This window comes from Muscardinus avellanarius, assembly GCF_963383645.1.
Source record: "Muscardinus avellanarius genome assembly, chromosome: 3".
NCBI classification, from domain to species: Eukaryota; Metazoa; Chordata; class Mammalia; order Rodentia; family Gliridae; genus Muscardinus; species Muscardinus avellanarius.
The window spans coordinates 124,009,984-124,037,131 of NC_137788.1; the positions used below are offsets into that span (position 1 = coordinate 124,009,984).

General features: G+C 47.5%; 1 pseudogene across 1 annotated transcript; it reads left to right on the forward strand.

Annotated features, from left to right (window-relative positions):
• Positions 1–6,018: 6,018 nt before the first annotated feature.
• LOC308260327 (G1/S-specific cyclin-E2-like) lies at positions 6,019–7,189 on the forward strand (annotated as a pseudogene). Its single transcript has one exon. The product of its transcript is annotated as a G1/S-specific cyclin-E2-like (transcript).
• The last annotated feature ends 19,959 nt before the right edge of the window (positions 7,190–27,148 follow it).

Below are 27,148 nucleotides of genomic sequence, written 5' to 3' on the forward strand. Positions count from 1 at the left end.
TCCTGCTAGGGCTGGACCCTGGCAGATGACCACCTAAAGTCTCGGACTAGTGAAAAAGTTCAAAACTCAATAGGTGATCATTCCAATAATGGACCTGAGGATCATCACCTTCATCTTTTCTTTGCTGATGTTCAGAGGAAAATGTCTGCCGTGCACCTGGGGAGTATAACGGTCTGTGCAATGTGTATTTTGATGTACAGTTTCATTTATGAATACGCTGTATTTTCCATTCTAATTTTCCCTACCTAAATTTTCCTTTTAATATATCTTGCATTGTTCAAATCTTTTAAAAGTACTTTAGGCCAGGCATAGTGGCGCACACTTGTAATCTCAGCATTCAGGAGGCTGAGACTGGAGGATCGCTGTTCGCGGACAGCCTCAGCTACTCAGTGAGGCCCTCTGCAACTTAGTGAGACCCTGTTTCAAAATAAAGAATAAAAAATAGAGCACGGGGTGTAGCTTGGAGGTCAAATGCCTCTCAGTTCCATTCCCAGACCTGAGGGGGGAAAAAGTACTTTAAGTCCTTCTGACACGAGACTAAATATAAGAAAAATAAATATTTCATCAGAAACCCATTGTATTCTATTAAGATGGGAGAGAGAAAATACAAAGGTTTTTAGGTCCAGAAAGGACAATTTGCACAAAGTACCCAGAACATATGCTGTGTAAAATCAAATACAATAACCTTATTGCATATTTTCTGTTAAAGAGAAATATATACATATGACTGATTACAAGAAAACTGGAATGTCTGGTCTAAGAAAAGGATAGCCACATGGTACTACTGCTCAGAAAGCGACCTGGATAATTAGAGAAAAGCTAGGTGAGGTTGCTATCACAAGAAAGCTGTCCTCTCAAAAGTCTGGGGGTGCCATTAGACACACCATACCATTGGGGAGGTGCTTAGTGGGTTCTGGGAACCCTAGGGTCCTGCACATGGCAAACACTTTGTAAAATATGGCAAAGAAATATGGAAAAGAAGAAGCACTATGCCAATGTGCCATCAATTTCACAGACAACCTTCAAATTAACCCAAGCAGAAGTGAGTTCAGAACTGAAAAGTGTAACTGCTGTAAAGGTCTTTAGAGTTATTTTAATTCAGTAACAGTGAGATAGATGTTTTAATCTCTCTTGCTCTTGCTCTCTCTCTCAATCTCTCTCTCTCTCTCTCTCTCTCTCTCTCTCTCTCTCTCTCTCTCTCTCTCATCTATCTCTATCTCTATCTTTCTGTTCAGATGAGGTTGAGGTTGAGGAAGATTAAATACTTTATGCAAGACCACAAAACTGGGAGAGAAAGACCCAGGTTAAGCCCAGGGCTGTGCTTCTAAAAGCAGACCGTTCTCTCAGTTGACTCCAATACTTCCACAGCTCATGGTAAGGATACGAGTCTGAGGCCCATCCCAGACCCTGTGGGTCAGAATCTCTGGGGAGGGAGGGACTTGGAACTGTTATGTTCAAGAAAAGACCAGATGATGAGGATGATTGGAGAAGTGTAAGGAAACTGCTCTCTGGCATCTGGGTAGAAAATGGACCCATATCTTCCTCAACTGAGCAATTAAATAGAAGCCATTGGCGATATGAAGCTTATGCAACTAAAAATAAATCATGTCATTGGCATCTAACATGATAGATCATTTATTCCTCTATTTGGTAATATAGCATTGTCTGACTGAAGGTTACCTAGATTCTGCAATACCAAGAATGTTTTGAAGAGTTAAAAAAAAAAAAGTGCTCTAGCCGGGCATGGTGGGACACACCTGGAATCCCAGTACTTGGGAGGCTGAGACAGGAGGATCACAGGTTTAAAGACAGCCTTAGCGATGTATTGACACTATCACTGCCTAGTGAGCCATACTTCCAAACAAACAACAACAAAAATACAAAGGGCTGGGGATGTAGCTTGGCAGTAGAATGGTCTCCTGGGTTCCGTCCCCAGTACCACAAAAAGGGGGGCTCTCATTTAAACCTCAGACTTTTTCTAGCTTTTCTGTCTGTCCCACTTGCTGTTGAAGCAGTGAATAAGCATCCAGTCTGAATCCCCAGTGGTTCTAGGGATGCAGCAGTTCCGGCCACTCAGGGCTGGAGGACACTGGGAGACACACAGGCTGAAGCCTGTTTGCTCCTGCAGGTCCCCCTTCCTTGATGCGCAAGCCACACCATCCAAACCTATCATTGCTTGGTTTGTTTTTCTTGGTTTCAGCGTTCCCATGGCTGATGGGAAGAGCTGAGGGAAGGAAGCCTGCAGTTTCGATGTCCAGCGTGAGAGCAAAGCGCTTATTTGCAGAACCTATACACTTCATTAACTAAACGGAATGCAAAGCCGTGACTCTGACATGGCTGAATTTAAATATTTAAATCAAGCTGTGAAGGGCCGCGGTGCAGCCAGAAGTAGAGACGGACAAATTGACCTGAAGCCTGAAGCATCCCAGGGACTTTGGACCGCTGCTTCTCAGCAGTTTTATTGTAAGTTATTCCTGTTATCTCAAAGAGAAAACTGAGGTATGATTGAAGTACGGGGCAGACTACCTTCACTTTGAGTTGGGTCTTCATGTGACCATCTTGCTTTACCTGTTACTGCCAAGAAACTTGCTTTGAATGACATCCCAGACATGCTGTCTCTCACAGCAAGTCATAACTTAATATTCTTTAATTCCCAAGTGTTCTTGATTTCATGCACTCGTAAGGAAAACTCTAGTAGGTCAGTATGCTTATGGTTTTGGTTGGTTTGTCTGGTTTTTTGGATTTGGGTAATTTTTTTTTCAGGTCGCTGTGCTTTTGAACATGGTTTTACAGAATGAGGAAGCTGGTAGCTCCCTCGCAGGGTGGGTGACCTGAGAAAGTTTTTAGCCGGTAGCTGAGAGCAAATCTCATCCCATCAGACAGCCTGCAAACCAGACTCCATGGATTTAGACCGTTCACCTTCCAAAAGACAAATTCTCACAGTGGATTCAAACATAAGACCTGACAATAGCTTTATGGCTTAAAAATAAGCATCTATAACAAAAAGGTGCAGAAGAGCTAAAATAAAAAGGTTTATAGAGAAAACTCATACAACACAGGAAAAACAGTTGGCAAAGTTGACATCACATGAAAGAGATTTGGAAGCCAAAATGATGGGGGTACAAAAGAACTACTGATTATGACGAAGAATATAAAAATAACAGTGAAAGCCTCAATTCCCAGAGTTACAGATGCAAAGAGACATGGAATAATTTAAAAACAAGTCTTATAATAAGAAGCTTTTATTTTATGGCTAAGAAAAATATTAGGCTATCTTCAAAATTAAAGACAAATTTCAACAGATAAAAATTTAGAAGACATTGAATATGTAATTAAAAATAGAAATAAATTTTAAAACAACACAGAAGTTATGAATACTATAAAATTAATAAGCTAGAACCATTAGACAAATATTGAACTCAACACCAATATATATTATATCTGTTTTTCAAGACATAGGACATTAGTTCATACATATTAACTCTTATATAAGACCTTCAAAAGTAAATCAAGATAAAATATATATTATTTTCTCACTACATGCAATAAAACTAAATGCTAGTAATATAAATAAAAACAATAAATGGATCCTTGGGAAAAATATCTAATCTTACTCTACAGCCTTGGTGGAAGACTGACCAGGGGGTTAGGTTATAACTCTACCCCCTCCTGCTGTATGACCTGGTGATTTATTGATTTATTGAATCTTCGCCTCTTCATCTAGAAATGTAACTCTGCTATGCAAAGTATGTACATAAAGCCTGAAAACGATTTCAGACTCAAAATATTTAAAACATTAAGTCACACGGTATGATTGCATTTTTTAATGTACTGATGTTGTAACTAGAAAAAAATCAGTAATTTTTGTAGGTGGAAAGCAAAATCTAGAAAATATGCATCTAGATGCTAATTGAAGTTATCTCTGTGACCTGAGACTTATGACAAGTTTTATTTTCCTTTACCTGTTCATTTTTCACTATGCATATATGATAAATGCATAATTAAACAATAATAAATGTTAACATACATATAAACTTTTAAAACTTTTGACAAAAAGAGTATAAGGAGAAAACAAACATTAACATATTGTGTGCTCTGTAGATCAAGCCTCCTTACAGACATACAGCCGCTCCTGTCACTGCACTGACTCGTAAATTGTACAGACTCCCAGTCTCTCTTCTTCCTGTATATACACATATGACCTAACACTGAGGTAACTCAACTAGAATATGGACTATGGGACTAGACATTCATACAGTATCAATATGAAATTCTTGATTTTAATTGCTACAGAGAGAGAGAGAGAGAGAGAGAGAGAGAGAGAGAGAGAGAGAGAGAGAGAGAGAGTCACTGAGGATAGAACTCAGGGGCATTCTACTTCTGGGTTACACCCCAAGGCCCTTTTTTAATATTGAAACACCCCCAACCTCCCTTTTTAAATTTTAAAATAACTTCACTAAGTTTCAGAAAGTCTCACTAATTTTCTGAGGCTGGCCTCAAATCTGCAATTTTCCTGTCAGCCTCCCAAGTACCAAGACTACAAATGCACTATTATGCTCAAAAAATATTTATTGTTATAAGAGAAAATATCTCTCAGGAAATACACATTGAAGTATTTAGGTATGCATGTGTGCATGATTCTTAAATAGTTTAGAAAAGCTCATATACATATATATCCTCTTTTTGATACCAGAAATTGAATTTGGGGCATTCTACCTCCAAGGTACATCCCAACCCTATTTATTTATTTATTTATTTATTTATTTATTTATTTATTTATTTATTTATTGTGATACTGGGGATGGAACCCAGGGGCATTTTATCTCCGAGTTACACCCCCAACCTTATTTTTTATTTTATTTATTTATTTTGTGTGGTACTAGGGGTGGAACTCAGGGACATTCTACCTTCAAGCTACAACCCCAGCCCTATTTTTTATTCTTTATTTTGAAACAAGTTCCCACTGAGTTGCAAAGGGCCTCACTAAATAGAAGCTGAGGCTGTCTTCGAACCCCATCCTCCTGTCTTAGCCTCCAAATGCTGGGATTACAAGTGTGCACCACTACACCTGGCACAGCCCTTTTTTATTTTTTATTTTGAAATAGGGTCTCTCTATGTTGCTGAGACTGGCCTCAAACCTGGGATCCTCCTGTCTCAGTTCCCAAGTACTAGGGCTTAAAATAATTTTAAAAATAAAGCCAGGTGTGGTGGCACACGCTTGTAATTCCAGCATTCGAGAGGCTGAGACCAGAGGATCGCGGTTCGTGGACAGCCTCAGCTACTTAGCGAGGCCCTCTGCAACTTAGTGAGACCTCGTTTCAAAATAAAATAATATAGGCCAGGGGTTCTATCTCAGAGGTCAAATGCTCCTGGGTTCCATCCCCAAACCCGCAAAAAAAATAAAAATAAAAATAAATTTTTAAATAAAAAGTTACACCAACATGAAAAAAAACAAATGAGTACCAACTTTTAATGATGACAAAAACTCTCCTAAGCAGCAGAGTTAGGTACAAAATTAAGAACATACTAATAACTTGTGGAGTATTATAAAATTGTACACACTTCATGTCAGATGTGAGGGTGTATAAATAGATCAAGGCTCAGAGGTGAAGGTGTAGGCCTCTGAGTTTTTGTTTTAGAAATATAAAAAAGTGAGCTGGGCGTGGTGGCTCACACTTGTAATCCCAGAACTTGGGAGACCGAGACAGGAGGATTGCAAGTTCATAGCCAGCCTCAGCTACTTAGCGAGGCCCTCTGCAACTTAGTGAGACCCTATTTCAAAATAAAGAATAAAAAATAGAGCTGGGGATGTAGATCGGAGGTAGAGTGCCCTGGATTCCATCCCCAGTACAAAGAAAGAAAGAAAGAAAGAAAGAAAGAAAGAAAGAAAGAAAGAAAGAAAGAAAGAAAGAAAGAAAGAAAGAAAGGAAAGGAAAGGAAAGGAAAGGAAAGGAAAGAAGTAGAGCCAAGTAGCAGTGGGTCTGGTGGCCTCACACACCTAAAGAAGAGAACGTCCATATGAGACGTCATTTGCAAGCCAAGCTGCATGCTCAGCCCGTCAGATTATCCCCAAGGAGCCCAGATAATCCAGGCCAAGAAGAAAATCATCACAGATGTCAAAAACAGAAGAGGAGGTCGCCAAGAAACATCAGTATGAGGTTAGGAATCGGTGACCACCTGCATTATCTGGGGGAATCAGTCCTGGCGTTATCATTCACACACCCCACAAAGAAACTGGTACCTATGCCTTCTCCAGATTTACCAATTACAGATTTAAAACCTTGTTATTAGCCCTTCACCTTGGCCAGACTTAAGCCGGTGATGTTCAAAGGAAATTTGGCTAAACACATTTAAAGAGAGTAGGTATGTTCATGACAAGCATTTTGAGGTTCTGCATTCTGACTTGGGACTACAAATGAGCTCGATACTTCTAGACTGGCTTTTAGAGGTATGTGAAGCATACAGGCTTCATAGGGAAACATTTTATCTTGCACAAGACTTTTTTTTATATATTTATATTGATACAAGAGGATAAAATAAAAATATGCTTCGACTCGTTGGAATTGCCCCAGTATTCACTGCTTGAGGATACATCAAGAGTTTGTTTATGAGTTTGTTTTAGAGCAAACTCTAAAATACCAAGAGTTTGCTTATGTCACTGATGGTCCTTGCAGTGAAGAAGATATCTTAAGGCTGGAACTCATTATAAAGGCTTTAAAATGGAAACTTGGCCCTGTAACAATCATCTCCTGGTTAAATCTTCCTCCAAGTCGATGCTATTGAAGAGGCGTTCTCCTACCTCAGTGTTCATTCAAGTAGCTCAGCTTTTAGATCTGTGCTCTAGCCATTGACTCCTTAAAGTTCCAGCACAGAGTACTGGCTGCTACAGCCTCGTGCCATCTTACTTCCACTGAAGTGGTTAAGAAAGCCCGGGTTTGGAGGGGGACATCATCTCAGAGTGTGTAGACTAGATGGTGCCTTTCAGTGTGGTAAAAATACTGGTCCAGTGAAGCTGAAGACCTTTAAGAAGATACCTAGGGAAGAGAGACATAACATCCAGACACAGACAAATTATTTGGCTCTGCTGGATGAGGTCAGGTTCAAAAACACCTTCACCAAAGGGGGACAGTTGTCATCCGCATGCAGTGGAGGTATTACGACCTCACCGAAGAGCACAGGAAACCACTAAAGAAGTTAACTAAGCAAACAAGTCAAATTGAACAAGTACTGGGTAGAATTTCATTCAACCTAACTACTCAAGTTTACAAGAAAATAGTGCTGTGACTGTCCTTGCCAGTTCAGAAGTTACACTGCCATGCTTTGATCTTAAAACCACATGAAACTGGCACTCAAGCAGAAACTTTCTACATTAGCTGTTAAAGAAACAGCAGAACATGTTTACGATGATGATTTCATTCCCAAAGTTACTGGATGGAAAGCAAGCCATGATTTATGCCATGGAAATTTTTTTTAATTCAGTGTTACTATGTTTATCTTGATAAACTAGGAATTTTATCATTGGAGTTTCGGACTAAATCATTGCTGCTTTAAGGGATGCAATACGTGGTATATTACTTTGAATCTAGCCTTAAGATTCTGAAAATTCCTATGCTCTTGAATAGTGCAACTTGGTTCTTGAAAATAAAATTTAAACTTGTTTATAAAAAAAAGAAATATAGAAAAGCAAACTAACCATTTGACTTAAATCTTATGAAAAAAATCAACATGAAAATAGAAAAGTGAGCCAGATGTGGTGGCACATGCCTGTAATTGCAGTACTTGGGAGACTGAGACAGGAGGATCACAGGTTCAAGGACAGCCTCAGCAACTTGGCGAGACCCTCAACAACTTGGCAAGACCCTGTTTCAAAATAAAAAATAGAAAGGATGATGAATGTAGCTTAGAGGTCAAATGCCCCTGGGTTCAACCACTAGTACTAAAAAAATAATAAAATAGGAAAAGTAAGAAAGAGTAAGGACAGACATAAACTTGAAAAAATTCAGTAGAAATGTAAATGCTCATTCTCTGAAAAATTTATAGAGAAAACTTTTAGAAATATAATAAATAAAAAGTATAAATAACAAAATTAAAAACAAACCTAGTAGTTTAACAATTAATATAAAGAATGTTAAATATAAATTATTACAATGCACAATTTATGATAATCAGGTTGAAAGTTTTTAGCCAATGGACTACACAAACTCCAAAGTTGGTAAGACAACAAACTATAAAATGTAAGATAGAAAATACAAAAACAATGGTGGACACTGAGAAAATCAGGAAGGAAAGGCCTCCTCCACCAAAGGAAAATCAGGAAAACCCACTAAACATACATTGCTACCTCTTTCTACCTGTTCAAGAACAGATTCTTTCATGTAGTCAGCTCCAAATTATAGGAAAATAGGAACTGACACCAAATGTATCCCATGAAATAAGTATCATCCTCATCCACAAACCCATGGAAAACACCACATAGGCACACACGTGCACACACACACACACACACACACACACACACACACACAGGGTTAGGATGTCAAATGTGCACAAGCGCTGATCCCAATAATAGCGGTTTGAAAAATCCTATCCAGGCTCAGGCACATGGCTGATTTTCCCAAACCAGTTTCCCTGTAAGTGAAGAAACATACAGATATGTGGATAAGAAACATAATGCGGTCAGCCAGCAATGTCTACTAAGAACACGAAAGGCAGGAATGGCGGGTGCACACCATCGACTTCCTAACTTTTATTGATCACTTGCTGCCTGTCGGGCTTAATGAGCACGGGCAGAAGCATCACTCGGAACTGAGTTTGCAGACTGCATCAGTGAATTAAAAGAATAACACATGGTGAGCAATAAAGGTAAATCCTAGTGGGGCCAAAAGATTACAGCCTAACAGGGCATCCTTTTGGTTAAAGAATTGTGTATGCAGCCGGGGGTGGTGGTCACGCTTGTAATCCCCGCGCTTGGGAAGCGGAGACAGGAGGATCGCTCAGGTTCGAAGCCAGCCGCCTGTGCTGGCTTAGGAGACCCTGTTTCCAAAAATAAAATAGGTCTGGGAGTGTAGCCCGGAGATAGACGGGCTTCCAGGAACCCCAGAACCACCAAAAAAAAAAAAAAAAAGAATTGTGTACGCATACGTGTGTGTGTGTGTGTGTGTGTGTGTGTGTGTGTGTGTGTCTTTGGTGAGACTTAACAGAAATAAACTGAAGAAATGAAACACTAAGGATACCCCTGAAAGAAAAGGGTATAAATCTGACTACAAGAAAATTTAAGACTCTGTTCAACAAAAGACACCACAGGCAATGTTTTCCCATACCTTTAAGGTATAGCTTAAGGTATAGCAATACTCTATGGTTGTATTAAAACATTTTAATAATATTTAACACCACTGAAATTAGTCATTAATATGTTGTTACTACACAAGATGCTAAAAAGCTGGTACACTGTGTTTACAGTTATTTTTTTTTAAATATCTACACGAGAAAAATGATTTGGAGGTCTTCACATCAAAATGTCAATACAAGTTATCTCTGGTTATAAAATTGAGAATCTATGTTTTACTTCTTGCTCTTCATTTTTTTGTTTCTTAAAAATAAGTATTTAGATATTATAATAGAAAAAGTTGTTAAAAATAAAACATTTACCAAAATAAGATTTTCTTGGTTAAAAACTTGAAAATAAAAATTATGGAAGAACTTGCAGAAAATTGTTAAAAGTGTTTATCAACTATGGGGGAGTTTGAACTGCCTCAGCTTTGAAGTGACTGAAATGATTACACTACAAAACTAGCATTACTAAAGATTTTTTAAAGAAGGAAAATATTTCTATTAAAAATTATAAAGAACTAAGATCTATTATAAATTGCTAATTCAACTTTGTAAAATAAATGTCAAGATTCCAAAACATAAATGGATAAAAGACAAGACTATTCCCATTAGAGAAATACAATTAGTAGACAAACATTGTGGGGAAATGTTAATTCTCACTAGAAATCAAAGAAATGTAAATGAAAGTAGCCTGAAGATGACAATTTACATATTCTAAAGGAACAAGAACCAAAAAATTGTCCAATGCTAATATCTAATGATGGTGAAGCTGGGCATGGTGGCACACGCTTGTAATCCCAGCATTCAGGAGGCTGAGACCGGAGGATCACAGTTCGTGGACAGCCTCAGCTAGTTAGCGAGGCCCTTCGCAACTCAGTGAGACCCTGTTTAAAAATAAAGAATAAAAATAGGGCTGGGGTGTAGCTCGGAGGTAGAATGCCCCTGGGTTCCATCCCCAGGACCACAAAAAATAAATAAATAAATAAAAATAATGATGGTGGAGCTGCCCAGAACCTCATCCACATGCTCATTTATATCCACGTTGTTTGCATCCTTTTACCGGCGGTGTGACCACTAATTGTTCATTCTTAAGAAGTCATTTGGCAGCTGGGCATGGTGGCACACGCCTGTAATCCCAGCATTTGGGAGGCTGAAACCGGATGATCGCGGTTCGCGGACACCCTCAGCTACTTAGTGAGGCTCTCTGCAACTTAGTGAGACCCTGTTTCAAAATAAAGAATAAAAATAGGGCAGGGGATGTGGCTCAGAAGTCAAATGCCCCTGAGTTCCTTCCCCAGACCCGCAAAAAAAAAAAAAAAAAAAAGAAGTCATTTGGCAGCCGGGCATGGTGACGCACTCTTGTGATCCCCGAGCTTGGGAGGCGGAGACAGGAAGATTACGCAGGTTCGGAGCCAGCCTCGCTGGCTGAAGAGACGCTGTTTCCAAATAAATATAAAATAGGTCTGGAAGTGTAGCCTGGAGGTAGAAGGGTTCCATCCCCAGAACCACCAAAAAAAAAAAAAAAAAATTCATTTGGCCAAATCGTCCCCATCGTCCCCAGGACTTGTGTTAGAACAGCCAAGGCTCAGTCCTTTGACACCTTCTTTTTCCTGTTCACTGGTAGGAGGTTCTCAGCTACACCCAGACCTCTCTCCTCATGGGTGATGGGGGAGAAGGAGGGCCAGAGCAGAGGTGTCTCTGGGAGTGACTGGGGTTCCTGAGGATAATAACAATGAAGAAAAGGGAGGCCAGCGCAGGGAGTGAGAGGGTACTGAAGGTGGGCGCCCTGTGCAGTGCTGATCCCCGGCAGGAGTGACCCCTGCGCCCAGGCTTTACTCATGAGGAAGAACAGCGAGGGCTCCAAGGACTCCCAGCTCACCTGGAGGCCGCTGCCTAGGCTGCCCCAACCCCACTTCCGAAGTCTGAGGGAATTAGTTTTGAGAGACTGTCCACTCACGTTTTGTCCTTCTGGCTGAAGCCCCTATACCACTAAAGATGAGGACCCCAGCACCCCTCTCCAAAAGCCCCGCCCTGACAGCAGCCAGCCCCATCCCTCCGCAGGTGGCCACCCCAAGGTAGTGGGACCAGGAGGTAAAAATCCTGCTCCGGGGCCAAGACGCAGAACTGCCGGGGCCCAGGTCTGGAGATCTCTGGCTCCAGCGATGCTGGCATCCGCTCGCAGTCAGCGCCTCTGCTGCATGGGTCCGGCTGCTGCTTAGGGACAGGAGGACATTCACCAGCTCTTCATCCCATGACCAGGTGTCATAGCAATTCTTGTTTTCATTATCTGCATTATATTAAAGTCAGACCTTAACTAAGGCAGAGCAGAGCGCAAAGCCAGCTTTTCCTCCCACAAATCATGCCCCTCTCTGTGGTCCTGTAACCAAGCACAATGGTTTGCTCCTTGGTGATAAGTTGCTAAGAGCCTGGCTAAGTTGCTGAGGCTGGCCTTGAACCCATGATCCTCCTGTCTCAGCCTCCCAAGTACTGGGATTATAGGTGTGCACCACCAGCAAGTAAGGAGAGTGCCGGGGAAAACTCCCAAAGCCATGTCTCTGAACAGAGGAAGCAAAGGCATTTTATTGGGGAGACTTGTACATATTCAGAGTGGAGAGAATTGTGGTTGTGGGTGAGGCCGGTACACTCCTGGGCGTGCACAATTCTAGATCAGGCTTTTTCATATATTGCATGTTTCGCCAGACCCCTAGAGAAACCGGGCCCAGTAAGACGCTGGGTTCTGGGCAGGGGTCACGCGCGGGGCATGCCAGATGGGGCCCGGATCGCGGGACTCTGGGCCCCGGGCCGAACTGCGAGTAGCACGCCAGACCCCTGGAGAAACCGGGCCCAGTAAGACGCTGGGTTCTGGGCAGGGGTCGCTCGCGGGGCACGCCAGCCGGGGCCCAGGTCGCGGGACTCTGGGCCCCGGGCCGAACTGCGAGTAGCACGCCAGACCCCTGGAGTAACCGGGCCCAGAACAGAAAAAGATAAAGAAAAATATCAGAGAGGAGGTAAGAAAGCCGTTATGGATGCCAGGACACTGGAGATGCAGACAAAACTTATCTAAATGCACTGGAACTTATGGAAAAATTCGCCGTGAAAGAGGACTGCTATTTCTCTATATTGTTAAGAATCTCAGACATCTCCTATAAGGAGAGAGTTTAGCGGAGACCAAGGAGAAATGCGGTGTTGAAAGAGTTCTCCGCAATGGTGGTGGAGACTTGTACTCAGGAGAAGCAGAAACAGGATCCTACCAACTTTATTTTTTTGGAGAAATTATACCTAATGTCAAATGCTACCATCACACATGCTTAGGAACACTGGACAACATTCAGAGTGGAAAAAGAGCCTGGGAAGGATTTGAAACGGTGGAGGCAGTGGCAATGCCAGTGGCCAATACTCAGGGGAGGCAGAGATCTGATACATTACAACTGGAACCTTTGAAATAATAACCACAGAGACAGTGATCGGAACCTGCTGAGGGGTTAGGCGGGCGCTGGGGCCAGTGGCCGACATCGGAGCTGCTGTGAGGCAAGGCCACTACTGAGGCCTCCGTGCCCGGGATTGGAACCTGCCGAGGGGTTTGACCGAAGCTGGGGCCAGCGAGGCCGGCATTGGAGCCTGCCATGAGGCAAGGCTTGTGCTGGGGCCTCCGAGGTCAGGTCCGAAACCTGCTGAGGGGTTAGGCCGGTGCTGGGGCCAGCGAGGCCAGAATAAGAGCGTGCCGAGGGTTAGGCCCGTGCTGGGGTCAGCGAGGCCGGCATCGGAGCCTGCTGTGAGGCAAGGCCGGTGCTGGGGCCTCCGAGGATGGGACCGGAGCCTGCTGAGGGGTTAGGTCGGTGCTGGGGCCAGGGAGGCTGGCATCAGAGCCTGCCATGAGGCAAGGCCGGTACTGGGGCCTCCGAGGTCAGGATAAGAGCCTGCTGAGGGGTTAGGCCGGTGCTGGGGCCAGTGAGGCCGGCATCGGAGCCTGCCACGAGGCAAGGCCGGTACTGGGGCTTCTGAGGCCGGGATAAGAGCCTGCCGAGGGTTAGGCCAGTGCTGGGGCCAGCGAGGCCGGCATCGGAGCCTGCCTTGAGTAAAGGCCAGTGCTGGGGCCTCCGAGGCAAGGATAAGAGCCTGCCGAGGGGTTAGGCCGGTGCTGGGGCCAGCGAGGCCGGCATCGGAGCCTGCCGTGAGGCAAGGCCAGTGCTGGGGCCTCTGAGGACGAGATCGGAGCCTGCCTTGAGGCAAGGCCAGTACTGGGGCATCCGAGGCTGGGATAAGAGCCTGCCGAGGGGTTAGGCAGGTGCTGGGGCCAGTGAGGCCGGCATTGGAGCCTGCCTCGAGGCAAGGCAGGTACTGGGGCATCCGAGGCCGGGATAAGAGCCTGCTGAGGGGATAGGCCGGTGCTGGGGCCTCCAAGGCCGGGATAAGAGCCTGCCGAGGGGTTAGGCCGGTGCTGGGGCCAGCGAGGCCGGCATCGGAGCCTGCCTTGAGGCAAGGCCAGTACTGGGGCCTCCGAGGCCAGGATAAGAGCCTGCCACGGGGTTAGGCCGGTGTTAGGGCCAGCGAGGCCGGCATCGGAGCCTGCCGTGAGGCATGACCAGTGCTGGGGCCTCCAAGGCAGGGATCAGAGCCTGCCGAGGGGTTAGGCCGGTGCTGGGGCCAGCGAGGCCGGCATCGGAGCCTGCCTTGAGGCAAGGCCGGTACTGGGGCCTCCAAGGCCAGGATAAGAGCCTGGCGAGGGGTTAGGCTGGTACTGGGGCCAGCGAGGCTGGCATCGGAGCCTGCCTTGAGGCAAGGCCAGTACTGGGGCCTCCGAGGCCAGCATAAGAGCCTGCCGAGGGGTTAGGCCGGTGCTGGGGCCAGCAAGGCCGGCATCAGAGCCTGCCGTGAGGCATGACCAGTGCTGAGGCCTCCACGGCCAGGATCAGAGCCTGCCGAGGGGTTAAGCCGGTTCTGGGGCCAGTGAGGCCGGCATCGGAGCCTGCCTTGTGGCAAGGCCGGTGCTGGGGCCTCTGAGGCCAGGATAAGAGCCTGCCGAGGGGTTAGGCTGGTGCTGGGGCCAGCGAGGACGGCATCGGAGCCTGCCATAAGGCAAGGCCGGTGCTGGGGCCTCCGAGGCCAGCATCGGAGCCTGCCAAGGGGTGAGGCCGGTGCTGGGGCCAGTGAGGCCGGCATCGGAGCCTGCCTTGAGGCAAGGCCGGTACTGGGGCCTCCGAGGCCAGGATAAGAGCCTGCCTAGGGGTTAGGCCGGTGCTGGGGCCAGTGAGGCCGGAATTGGAGCCTGCTGTGAGGCATGACCGGTGCTGGGGCCTCCAAGGCAGGGATCAGAGCCTGCCGAGGGGTTAGGCCGGTGCTGGGGCCAGTGAGGCCGGCATCGAAGCCTGCCATAAGGCAAGGCCGGTGCTGGGGCCTCCGCGGCCGGCATCAGAGCCTGCCTTGAGGCAAGGCCGGTACTGGGGCATCCGAGGTCGGGATAAGAGCCTGCCGAGGGGTTAGGCCGGTGCTGGGGCCAGCGAGGCCGGCATCGGAGCCTGCTGTGAGGCATGGCCGGTGCTGGGGCCTCCAAGGCCGGGATAAGAGTCTGCCGAGGGGTTAGGCCAGTGCTGGGGCCAGCGAGGCTGGCATTGGAGCCTGCCGTGAGGCAAGGCCGGTACTGGGGCCTCTGAGGCCAGCATAAGAGCCTGCCGAGGGGTTAGGCCGGTGCTGGGGCCAGCAAGGCCGGCATCGGAGCCTGCCATGAGGCATGACCAGTGCTGAGGCCTCCACGGCCGGGATCGGAGCCTGCCGAGGGGTTTGGCCGGTGCTGGGGCCAGTGAGGCTGGCATCGGAGCCTGCCTTGAGGCAAGGCCGGTACTGTGGCCTCCAAGGCCAGGATAAGACCCTGCTGAGGGGTTAGGCCAGTGCTGGGGCCAGCGAGGCCGGCATCGGAGCCTGCCGTGAGGCAAGGCCGATACTGGGGCCTCCGAGGCCAGGATAAGAGCCTGCTGAGGGGTTAGGCCGATGCTGGAGCCAGTGAGGCCGGCATCGCAGCCTGCCATGAGGCATGGCCGGTGCTGGGACCTCTGAGGCCAGTATCGGAGCCGGCCGAGGGGTTAGGCCGGTGTTGGGGCCAGAGAGGCTGGCATCGGAGCCTGCCATAAGGCAAGGCCAGTACGGGGGCCTCCGAGGCCAGGATAAGAGCCTGCCGAGGGATTAGGCTGGTGTTGGGGCCAGCGAGGCCGGCATCAGAGCCTGCTATTAGGCATGGCCGATGCTGGGGCCTCTGAGGCCAGGATTGGAGCCTGCTGAGGGGTTAGGCCGGTGCTGGGGCCAGTGAGGTGGCATTGGAGCCTGCCATGAGGCAAGGCCGGTAATGGGGCCTCCGAGGCCGGGATTGGAGCCTGCCGAGGGGTGAGGCTAATGCTGGGGCCAGCGAGGCGGCATTGGAGCCTGCTGTGAGGCAAGGCCGGTGCTAAGGCCTCCGAGGCCGGGATTGGAGCCTGCCTTGAGGCAAGGCCGGTACTCGGGCCTCTGAGGCCAGGATAAGAGCCTGCCAAGGGGTTAGGCTGGTGCTGGGGCCAGCGTGGCCAGCATCGGAGCCTGCCTTGAGGCAAGGCCGGTACTGGGGCCTCCGAGGCCAGGATAAGAGCCTGCCTAGGGGTTAGGCCGGTGCTGGGGCCAGCAAGGCCGGCATCGGAGCCTGCCGTGAGGCATGACCAGTGCTGAGGCCTCCACAGCCGGGATAGGAGCCTGCTGAGGGGTTTGGCCGGTGCTGGGGCCAGCGAGGCCGGCATCGGAGCCTGCCTTGAGGCAAGGCCGGTACTGGGGCCTCCAAGGCCAGGATAAGAGCCTGCCGAAGGGCTAGACCGGTGCTGGGGCCAGCGAGGCCAGCATCAGAGCCTGCCGTGAGGCGAGGCCAGCATCGGAGCCTGCCGTGAGACATGGCCAGTGCTGGGGCCTCCTAGGCCGGGAACGGAACCTGCCGAGGGGTTAGGCCGGTGCTGGGGCCAACGAGGCCGGCATTGGAGCCTGCCGTGAGACTAGGCCGGTGCTGGGGCCTCCGAGGCCGGGATTGGAATCCTGCCAAGGGGTTAGGCCGGTGCAGGGGCCAATGGCCAGCATCGGAGCCTGGCGTGAGGCAAGTTCACTCCTGCGGCCTCCAAGGTCGGGACCAAAGCCATCTTAGGGGTTAGACCGGTGCAGGGGCCAGCGAGACCAGAACTGGGGCCTCCCATGAGGCAAGGCCGCTGCTTGAGCCAGCGAGGTCTGGATCAGTCCACTGAGTAGCCAGGCCACTACTGGGACCATCAAGAGTGGTATCAGTACTTGCAACGCAGCATGCACAGAGAAATATCGCAGAAAATATAAATCAGACGCTTCTCTTAACCAGCAATAACTAGGAGGAAAAGGGCAACAGGAAGAGGTTGAGCTATAGAAAGGGCCCTATAGTGAAGCAACTAATGTGACCAATCAGAGGGTATGTAATACTGGAGGACGGAGCCTCTTTAAAAGGCAGGAGGTACATAAACAAATGTATCAAAGTAAATCACCAAAGAAGCGTGGGATGGAGGGAGGGGGAGGGAATGGGATGGGGGCTGGAGGAGGGTTAATTGGATGATGTGTGCTTGTATATCCTCTCAAGTCTTGTACTCCAATGTGATTGATATATGACTACAATGCACCAATTTAAAAAATAAATTAATAAAAAAATTGACTTCCAAAAAAATAAAATAAAATAAAAATAAAAATAAAATAAAAATGGCAGTTGGAAATGCCTGGGGGATGGTGAATTTAGCATTATAATGGAATTATTATCTCATGCCCACAAACCCAAAGTTTCCTCTGGATGACCTAGAGCAGAGGCTGGGAGGCATTGGCTGGTTTAAGCCAGTTTCTTGTAGCCGTCTCAGAAGGTCCTTATCTGAAGCAAGAAGGAATGTAGCAGCTTCTCCGGCTGCAAGCACAAGTGCTTAATCCCGTGAGTTTCTGCCTAGCAGCGGACAGTCCCGGGTTTGGCAAGAGTGGATATTGCCATATACATCCTTGCTTACACATTGCTTGTGAAAAATAAGCATGGAAAATTAGACTTCTAAACCAGGCGTGGTGGAGCACACCCATAACCCCAGTACTTGGGAGGCTGAAACAGAAGGAACATATTGAGGTCAGCTTCAGCCACTTAGCGAGATCCTCAATAACCCAGTTAGATTCTGTTTCAAAAAAAAAAAAAAAAGACTGGAGGTGTAACTCGGAGGTAGAATGTCCCTGGGTTCGATTTTCCAGTACAAAAAGAAAAGAGAGAAAAGAAAGTTCTTCTATCAAGAGCCAAGACAGTTTTGCTCTAGAGATGGATGATGTAATCACAAAAAGAAATTGTCCTCAGACAGGCAAGGAGCACTGTGCAAATCTGACTTTATTTTCCTCCTCGCTTCACGATCCCAGGCGCACACTGGCTGGCCTCTGGGGTCCAGGTGCAGCTGTTTCCTAACGTGTAGAAAGCTTGCTGCCCTCTCCCCGGGCTCTCCACGGAGCCTGACGGTCAGGTTGGGAGACAGGAGTGGAACTACAGAGTACAGCCCTTCTCCCCAGGGCCTCACTCCATCACCACACACTAAAAGCCTAACCACAGCAATATTTCTGTCTTCTTCCTATCTCTGAACTTTGCCTTGAGGTAGAACTCTTTCTCTACCAGCTTTTTTTTTTTTTTTTTTTTTCGGGTTTGGGGAATGGAACCCAGGGGCATTCGACCTCCGAGCTACACCCTCTGCCCTATTTTTTATTCTTTATTTTGAAACTTGGTCTCACTGAGTTGCGGAGGGCCTCACTAAGTAGCTGAGGCTGTCCGCGAACCGTGATCGTCAGGTCTCAGCCTCCCAAATGCTGGGATTACAAGTGTGCGCCTCCACGCCCGGCCTCTACCAGCTCTTTTAAGGCAAGGTCTTGCTCAGCAGCTTCCCAGCAGAACACTGACTTCCTGAAGCATCTGCAAGCTTCTCAGAGAGTAGGAACTGAAATGAGGACTGGGGGGTCACTCCACGCAACACCCTGACTCCAGATCCCCAGGGGTTCCGCCTGGGGAGGGATAAATTCCCTTCCACCCAACCAAAGGGGGAAAGCAAATCTCTTGAAAGCAAGTTTGCATCAACTTCTCCGAACAAGATGTGAGGACATTTTTCTCTGGTGCTGAGCATACAGTGTAGCCAAGGAACACAAGCCCTGGCCCTGGCACACTCCAGCAGGAGTCTGAGAGTCAGACGGGATAGATCGTCCATCAGTTCTGGGCTACCTGACTCCAGCAAGTCACCTCCAGACCTTGGTGTCCTGTCTCTGCGATGCTGGGGAGACCTGAGAAAATAAACCACACGTCTAAATTTAAATTCAGAGTCAATGATAGGCAATGAGAAATACTCAAAAAGAAGAAAGCAAATACTGGAGTGGGAGGTGCCTTTTTATACAAAAGGGATGCATAACAATTTATGCAATTAATTTTAAAATCAAGAAAACATGGATCCTGTCTGGACCTGTTGAAAACCCTACAGATAATTCTCTGATGTATTTATTATTTTAGCTACATGGTCAGGGAAAGAGACAGGAAAGGAATATGTGAGAGATAGGAGTAATAAAAAATATAACAAAAGACTGCAATAGTAGTGAGGAGATAGAAAGGAAATAGGCAGATAGGGAAAAGGCCTTGGTAGAAAAAAGTTAATTTCCTGAGTTTCCTGAGCGGCAACAAATGCCTGAAACTCCAAAGGCTCAGAGATAAGAAGGCCAGAGCTTCACAAAGCCATCCTGAGTTTCCTAATCAACAAACCCACCCAGCAAGTCTGGCATTCCTGAAAGGAGACCCTTCAAAGGACTTGCAAATGCCCTATGCAAATTCTCCTTGGAATCCCAAAAGTCACCCTAACCACAAACGGACTTGCAAGCAGACAGGCATCGGCCAGTCGGATGGCAAAGCGGGGACTTTCCCGCTCGGGACCCCCTCCCCTTTTGGGGAGCTGTTCTCTCTCTCGCAGGTCAGGTCGTGTTGGCCCTGAGAGAAGGCAGAGTGCATCTGAGGGCACGTGGCTTGGGCGACTCTCAAGTAGTGACCTGAAGGCCTCTGCTAGACATCATGGCTGACCAGGCCCCTAGGGGTGACCTGCACCTCTTTTCTGGCAGATCGCGTGGACTCTGGGAGAAAGTAGTTTGCAACTGATGGGCACTTGGCTCAGGCGACACTCGGGTAGTGACCCTGAAGGCAGCTACTGGACCCCGGAGTTCCGACCACCCCTATGGGGTGTTCGGCCACTTTTCTCTATTCCCTTCTGGCAGATCGTGTGGACTCCGGAAGAAAGCAGCCTGCACCTGAAGGCAATTCGGCTTGGGCTACTCTCAAGTATTGTCCTGAAGGCAGCTGCTGGACCCAGAGTTCCAGCCCCTTTGGGGTGTTCAGCCACCCTTGCCCCCTTCCCTGCTGCTTCCAATAAACCTTTTACTCCCCTTCCTGAGGTCTGCGGGTGTCATTCTTCGCTCTCCGTAGACAAGAACTCGCCAGGGTTTTCTCGCAAGAAACCCCCGTTTCAGTAGCTGGGTATGGTGGCACACACTTGTAATCCCAACATTTGGGAGGCTGAGACACGAGGATCCAGGTTCATGGACAGCCTCAGCTAATTAGTGAGGCCCTTTGCAACTCAGTGAGACCCTGTTTCAAAATAAAGAATAAAAAATAGGGCTGGAGGTGTAGCTTGGAGATAGAATGCCCCTGGATTCCATTCCCCAGTACCAAAAAAAAAAAAAAAAAGACTGCAATAAATAAAAGCACCAGTCACTGACCTATATGGGTGTAGCAGGACAGTGAGCACAATTCATAGTTGTCCCTCATTTTCTCTTCCCCCAAGCCCTGTACTACCCCTACTTTAGAATGAGGAAGTTGAGGTGCAATTATTAAAAAAACTGCCTGCTTAATGGGCTAAAAAGGAAGACGTCAGTTTAGAAATCCAATTCTCAGTAATCACAAAGTCTCTACTCAAGGGACAAAGATACAGAGACAGCCATTCCTCCCCCTCCAGAAAGAAGCTCACCCTGTTATCATTAGAATTCTGTAGCCAAATACTTCCTTATCACTTCTTAGCACAGGAATTATAGGGGGAGATTCGTGCTTCAGTGGAAAACAATGCATGTTCGCCATCCCAGCACAGCCTTCCTGGGTTATCTGATTCTGGTATTCAGTGCCCTTGAAGCATTTTACAACTGTGTAACTTGTAGATAACTAATAGCAACCTGAAATGCAAATTTTGCTCTGTCCTGTAGGGGTTCTATTGACTGTGCTGTGGGAGAAGTTGGTTTTGGCTCCACCTGCACACCCAACAATCCTTTATCTGTGTAAATTGTGGGCTCGCTGGCTTTCCCCTTGAACTAGTTATAACATCCTTACCTATTTCTTCATTAGTGAATTAAGTAAAATATCATGTTTGTTTTCATAGCTGACTGGGAGTCCTGATTTGACCTTTAAGAACATTATCTTAACAGAACCATCAAAACATATCAAAGCACCTCACTTGTTGCTTTCCAGAGGTTCCCAGGCATGATCCACCTAAGTGGTTTCTATGCAAGGGTGCCTAGAGGTCTGAGCTAGGTCTTGGGCAGCACAGCCTCACCCTGAGGACTCCTGTCAAACACAAATCTCAAAGGCCTCTGCTCTGCCCCCTTCCACCTGGCTGGGCTTCTCTACTATTGATCGGAAGGAAATAATCTGTTTATAAGTTTTATCATTCTATCTCATGGTAATGGCTCCACTATTTCTAGCTTCTACTAGGTCTCATAATCTATTTCAGGACTATCTCCATTAGGTGGCTGAGACAGAGCTTAAGGACATTTGTTATTAAACTGATAATAGCAAACACATGATCTATGTCTACATATGCAGTGCAGGAGCATGGCACAATTCTCTTTTTAAAAATCTTAAGCAAGGCCGGGCGTGGTGGCGCACGCTTGTAATCCCCGAGCTTGGGAGGTGGAGACAGGAGAATCACACTGGTTCGAAGCCAGCCGTGCTGGCTTAAGAGACCCTGTTTCCAAACAAAAAAATACAAAACAGGTCTGGGCGTGTAGCCCGGAGGTACAAGGGCTTCCAGGAATCCCAGTACCACCAAAAAAAAAAATCTTAAGCAAGGTATGGGGGCGCATACCTAAAATCCCAGTACTTGGGAGGCTGAGACAGGAGGACAGCAGGTCCTAGGTGAGCCTTGGCAACCAAGAGAGACTCTGGGCTGACGGTGTAGTTCGAAGGTACAATGCTCTTAGGTACTAAAAAAAAAATTTTTTTTTTAATCTTAAATACAGGAAGATCTCACATCCAATTCACATTACATGAGCACATGTTGTATACACTTTGGAATTAGACAAATATAGTTCAAGAAGAGAAACTCAGAGCTGAAGTCCCGGGTCTGATCTGCAATGATTGGGCATGTGCCCTGGAACTAAGACTCTCTGAGCCACTTACCACAGAGTGAATTGGGTGATTCAGTAACCTGCTTATCCTCAGCTTCCCTTCTCTACAAAGGAGTAACCATGCCCATGCCCAAGAATTCTTCATGGAGCTGAGACGTCACATAGAGAGCCAGGCATTGTGTGGACACTTTGGAATTTGGCCCCCGAACGTTAAGCCCAGACATCTAGGGCTGCCTAGGAATCGGTGGCTAAGCACATCGCCTCTTCAGAATTCGAAGCAGATCACTGGAATCAAGTGGAGGAATAGGAGTTAGTCCCTGGCTTCTTGCAGCTGTGGGCTCCACGTACTGACCGGAGAAAGCTTTTGTGATGAGAATTTCCCACATTGTGAAGACCAGCTGCTACAACGAGATGCAGGCCATGCCAATGTGACCAGTTCCCAGGCCTGCCTGATACCCAGAGTGAGCACTGTGCCGCTGGATATCTGGATATCTCCTAGCAGAGAGCTGGCATGAGGATGTCCCTCCCTCCCAAGCTGTGCCCTTGGTTTGGGGCAGTCAACCGCGTTGACTGGCGGCTCAGCTGGTCTCCCCGAGGAGCCCAGCATGATCACCCTTCAGCAAGCCCAGCCAGGGCCCAGGCCATGGAAGGCGGACGCAGGAACACACACGTTGTGCATTCAAGACTGCGCCGCCCTCTTTCCCACAAAAGCGAAAACCCTCAGCAAACTTTAAGTATACAGCAATGTCCATATATTAAGGCAACTTAAGTCTCTATTTTCTCTTGTTCCAAGCCTAATGCAAAGAGAGAAATTGAGGAAGGATAGGAGAAATAAAAGAAATAGGTAGAAGGAAGACAAATAGGGAAGGCAAGGAAGACTGTAGCTTTAAATCTAAAATTCTGTGATGACACTTACTGTCACCCTGAAGGTCTGTTTTCCTCCTAGGCTGAATTCCTGAAAGAGCCAGTAAATCCTAGAGCACTAAAAGTCCAGTTAATTGGTACATATATTTTGTTAGCCTGAAGAATGTATTTTAGACTGATAAGAGAAGTCTAGGACTAAATTCTTAAAAGGTCCAGTAAATCAAGGGGAGTGAGCTCACCCGCCTCACCTGCTCAGCTCTGCCCGCCCCTCGTGAGAGCTCCCCATAAAAGAAGAGCCCTGTACTCTCAAGGGCACCTCTCTCCCTCTGGAGGTGGCCTGCGTTCTCTATTGAATGTGTACTTTTTACTTTTCTAAATAAACCTCTATGTCTCTGACTGACAGGTGCTGAAATTCTTTTCTGACATGTAAGCCAAGGAACCCACAGATCCTGAGCTGAGGGATCAGTTCTCTCCCATGACAAAGTTAGAGTTTTCATTCTTTTGGGACTACCAAAACCATAAAATGCATTAGTGGTTCCACAGTATCTAGACACAAAAAGGCTTCCCTGGTTTGGGGGTTTTTGTTGTTTCATTTTCCCGGTCCTTCTGCAAACCAACAGCTGGAATACTGATGTGGATGTGGGGGACCTAACAGTGGGTGTGGGAAGAGATCTCAACTCCCTGTGCCCACAGCATAATTCTCCACTTTAGACTGTGGGGATGGGAGCGCCAGAGCTCCCAGGAGCCTGGGGTTTATGTCCAGTCTACATTTATTAGACACTCCTAGGTACCAGGTGTGGATATCTGAGATAGCTAAGTACCTGCTTGAAATGCCGAAAACATTTCGTCCTTCAAATAGTCTAAAATGTTCTCTGTAACCATTTTTTTTTACCCTTCGTTTATTTACAGGACCCCCCCCCCCAACAGAGATAAGGAAAAGGTTAAACTTCAATCTAACGCCTTTCTGAATGAGGACATGTACCAAGCCAACACACATTCAGGAGCTTCCCCTACTGGTTTGGCTGTATTCGACTTGTTTTTGCCGTATTCCTACACAGTACAAGAATGTCCACACAGATTGATCGGTGACCCGATAAAAGCTTGGCAGCCTGTCCCCGGGCAAGAGTAATAGAGGACAGGGTCATTTCGCAATGACATGATCCTGCAGACTTAGTAAATTTCACCTTAGAAGTAGACTAGGCGAGGCTTAGGAAGGCCCGGTCCAGTCTCAGGAAAGCCAGCCCGGAGGGATTAAGAGCTTTGTAGCTGTAAGAACTAGGCCTGCACTCAGAGGTTCTGATGTCCCCTGTCTTTCAGCTTTGGTGAGAAGCAGCATCGTGCTGGTTCTTAATCTTTTTGATAGCAACTATAAAACTAGAGAATAGTGCCAATCCAAACGCATTGTTCTGATTACTCCTATATTGGGATGCCGCCAAGAGCCACCATTCTCAGGCAAGACACCCACACCCCACGTCGCGAGGATGAGAGCAGTAGAGCCTGGTCTGAGCCTGAAGCTGCTTCTCAGCCGGGCGTGAAGGTGCACACCTGTGATCCAAGTCCTTGGGAGGCTGAGACCGGAGGATCACAGATTCAAGGACAGCCTCAGCAACTTAACAAGACCCTTAGCAACTTAGGAAGACCCTGATTTAAAATAAAAGAATTTTTTAAAAGGGGGCTGGGGTTATTGCTTGGGGTAGAATGCCCCTGAGTTCAATTCCCAGCGCCGCCCCCCCCAAAAAAAAAGTAAAATAAAAGAAAGACAAGAGGAAAGAAACCGCTTCCCTCATCAGCGAACTTCACCTTGGCCTCCGGCTTCCCACACCTCCACCCCACCCCGCCTGCGATCGCCCTCCTTCTCCCTATGAAGTATGCATTCCTTTCTTCTGATCCACTTCCCTATCACCACGACGCTACAGGAAAAGGTTACAGTTAGGTCACCAAATGCCAATCTCTTGAAATCTCTCATTCTTCAAGAAGCTCTTCAAATGAACACGAAGCCGGAACTGGGCAATTTTAAAATCTAATTATAAAATCATTGTTATTTTAGTCTGTGGATTATAAACCAGAGTACGGCTCATCCATATTGAAGAATAGCACAGGAAGGAATCGCCAGGCTCTGGCTTGGACCTTCCTGCGGACTCGCTGGGCTCAGCCTGGCCCTGTCAGTCCCTGGGAAGCCAAGAGTCCTCAGTAAGCGGCTGGGCTTTCTGGGCAGGAAATGATCAGAGACTGAGGTCCCTGGATACACTAACTGAAAAACCTGGAGGACGTGTATAAAAGAAGGTCCTGCGGGGCCTGGCCCGAGAGGCTCCGTCCCCTTGTTCTTAGAGGAGGCTGGGACTTGGCCTGTTCCTGAGCCCCCAGCTAGCTCTGATGCTGTGCTCAGTTGGATTTGGAACCACTGGTCCAGACCTTCTGGCTTCCTGCCACTTCATTTTTTACTAAAATTGTATCAGGATGGTCTTGTTATCTACCACTTGACCGATCCCCTAGGTGAATTTAAAACAATAAAATATCTGCCATTTATTATTAAGATTGCTAAGGGCTTTATATGCATTTCCCCACATAATTGAAACCAGTAGTCCCACAATACAGTTGAAGATCACTGAAGTTCAGAACATTCATGTCTTATCCAAAGTTGCCAGCACGATAATCTATTGGGCCTCCATGAACCAGGCACTTGACTGCCCACTTCCCAAACCACCTGCGATCCTCCTGTCTCAGCCTCCCAAGTTCTGGGGTTACAGGTACACACCACCATGCCAGGCTCCGAAGCAATTTGGATGGTCCTGCCCAACTGCGTGCTGTCCTGTGGCTGTGTCGCCTTCTCGGGGGCTATAATTTGGAGACATCCGATCAAATGCATATCTGAGCCAGGGCATCTTCCCTGAACACCTGGCTGGCTCCTTCTGACTTGCTCAGTCAAGCAGGGTCTGAAAGCTCCATTTTAATTTCTTTCCCTGTCGAGCTGGGACCTAAAAGCGCCTTGGGCTCCTCTCCTCAAGCCTCTGTCTTCTCCTCCTCCCGGTACTGTCGGGAACCACTGAGGCTTACCTCCTGCTGACTGATGCACCCAAGCACACAAGTGCAGGTGCCTCTGAAATTCTGCAGAGTACAATTCTGTACCACTTTCTACATGGGAAGAGGCCTCAAAAGCTGTTCTAGCTCTTGGAATTCTCTTATTTGCTCACATCAAATTCTCCAACCACCGTCTCATTCCAGCTCAAGTTCTGAGGGTCTCCTGGAAGATGTTCAGAAGGAATGGCTGCCTGTCCCCTTCCAGGGACGTTGTCTGCTGTCTGCCCTGTCCCCAGGCCCATCTCCCATGGTGGTCACAGCATGCAGTTGGGTTTTCCTGAAGCTGCCCAAGGGAGGTTCCTGGAAGGCAGGAGGTCAAGATTCTTAGAGTGATCCTGGGCCAACTATCTACTAGCTGTGCCCAATGCCACGTAACCACAGTGAGACCATCTCCTTGTCGATATGTCGATAGCTGGCATCTGAGATCACATTTTGAAATATGAACGTATTATTTTTCTCCCTGCCTATCTTCGTGACTCTCTCTCTCTCTCTCTCTCTCTCTCTCTCTCTCTCTCTCTCTCTCTCACACACACACACACACACACACACACACACACACACACACACACACACACTTAAGGGGAGCAAAATAGAAGTCTCTAAACTTTCTGTCTTCCAAAAGCATAGGACCTTTGGGCAAGTGGATTTTAACCAGGAAAGGGCTGAAATGTTCGAGGCCTGGGAAGGAAGAAGGAATACTCCCATCTTCTCATCACCAGAGAGTCTCTTGCCAGTCATGATGGTGCACACTTGTAATCCCAATACTTGGAAGGCTGAGACAGAAGGTCAAAGACTTGAAGCCAGCCTCAGCAACTTAGCAAGGCCCTCAGCAACGCAGCAAGAGGGGGGTTGAAGGTAGAATTCTCCTGGGTTAGCAGGGCGTGATGGCGCACGCTTGTAATCCCAGCATTCAGGAGGCTGAGACCTGGAGGATCACGCTTCGCGGACAGCCTCAGCTACTTAGTGAGACCCTCTGCAACTCAGTAAGACCTGGTTTCAAAATAAAGAATAAAAAAATAGGGCAGGGAGTGTAGCTCGAAGGTAGAATGCCCCTGGGTTCCACCCCCATACCCGAAAAAAAAAAAAAAAATGCCCCTGGGTTCAATCCTCGGTAGCCAAAAGAAGAAAAAAAAAAAAATCTGCTTTGGAAGGCCTTTTCAGCCAGGCTTGTCCAGGCGGTTGCCACGGAGTCCTTTAACTGCCTCCTCAAAGTTTCCACTCGGCCATCTCCAGTCACCTCAGACTCCACTGCGGCCAAAGCTGAATTCCCAACGTCCCCCAAGCCCGCTCCACTCACAGCTTTCCCTAGCTCAATGGTAGCAACCCCACCGGCCTCCTGCTCAAACCCAAAGCCTGAAGTCATGCTTAACCCCCCCCCCTCCCAGACTCTGCTGGTTCTGCTGCACAACGGACACGGCACCAGCCCAACTGCATGGTTCCCAGGACCGCCCGAGGCCCGCCGCCTCTGCCTGCTGAGCTA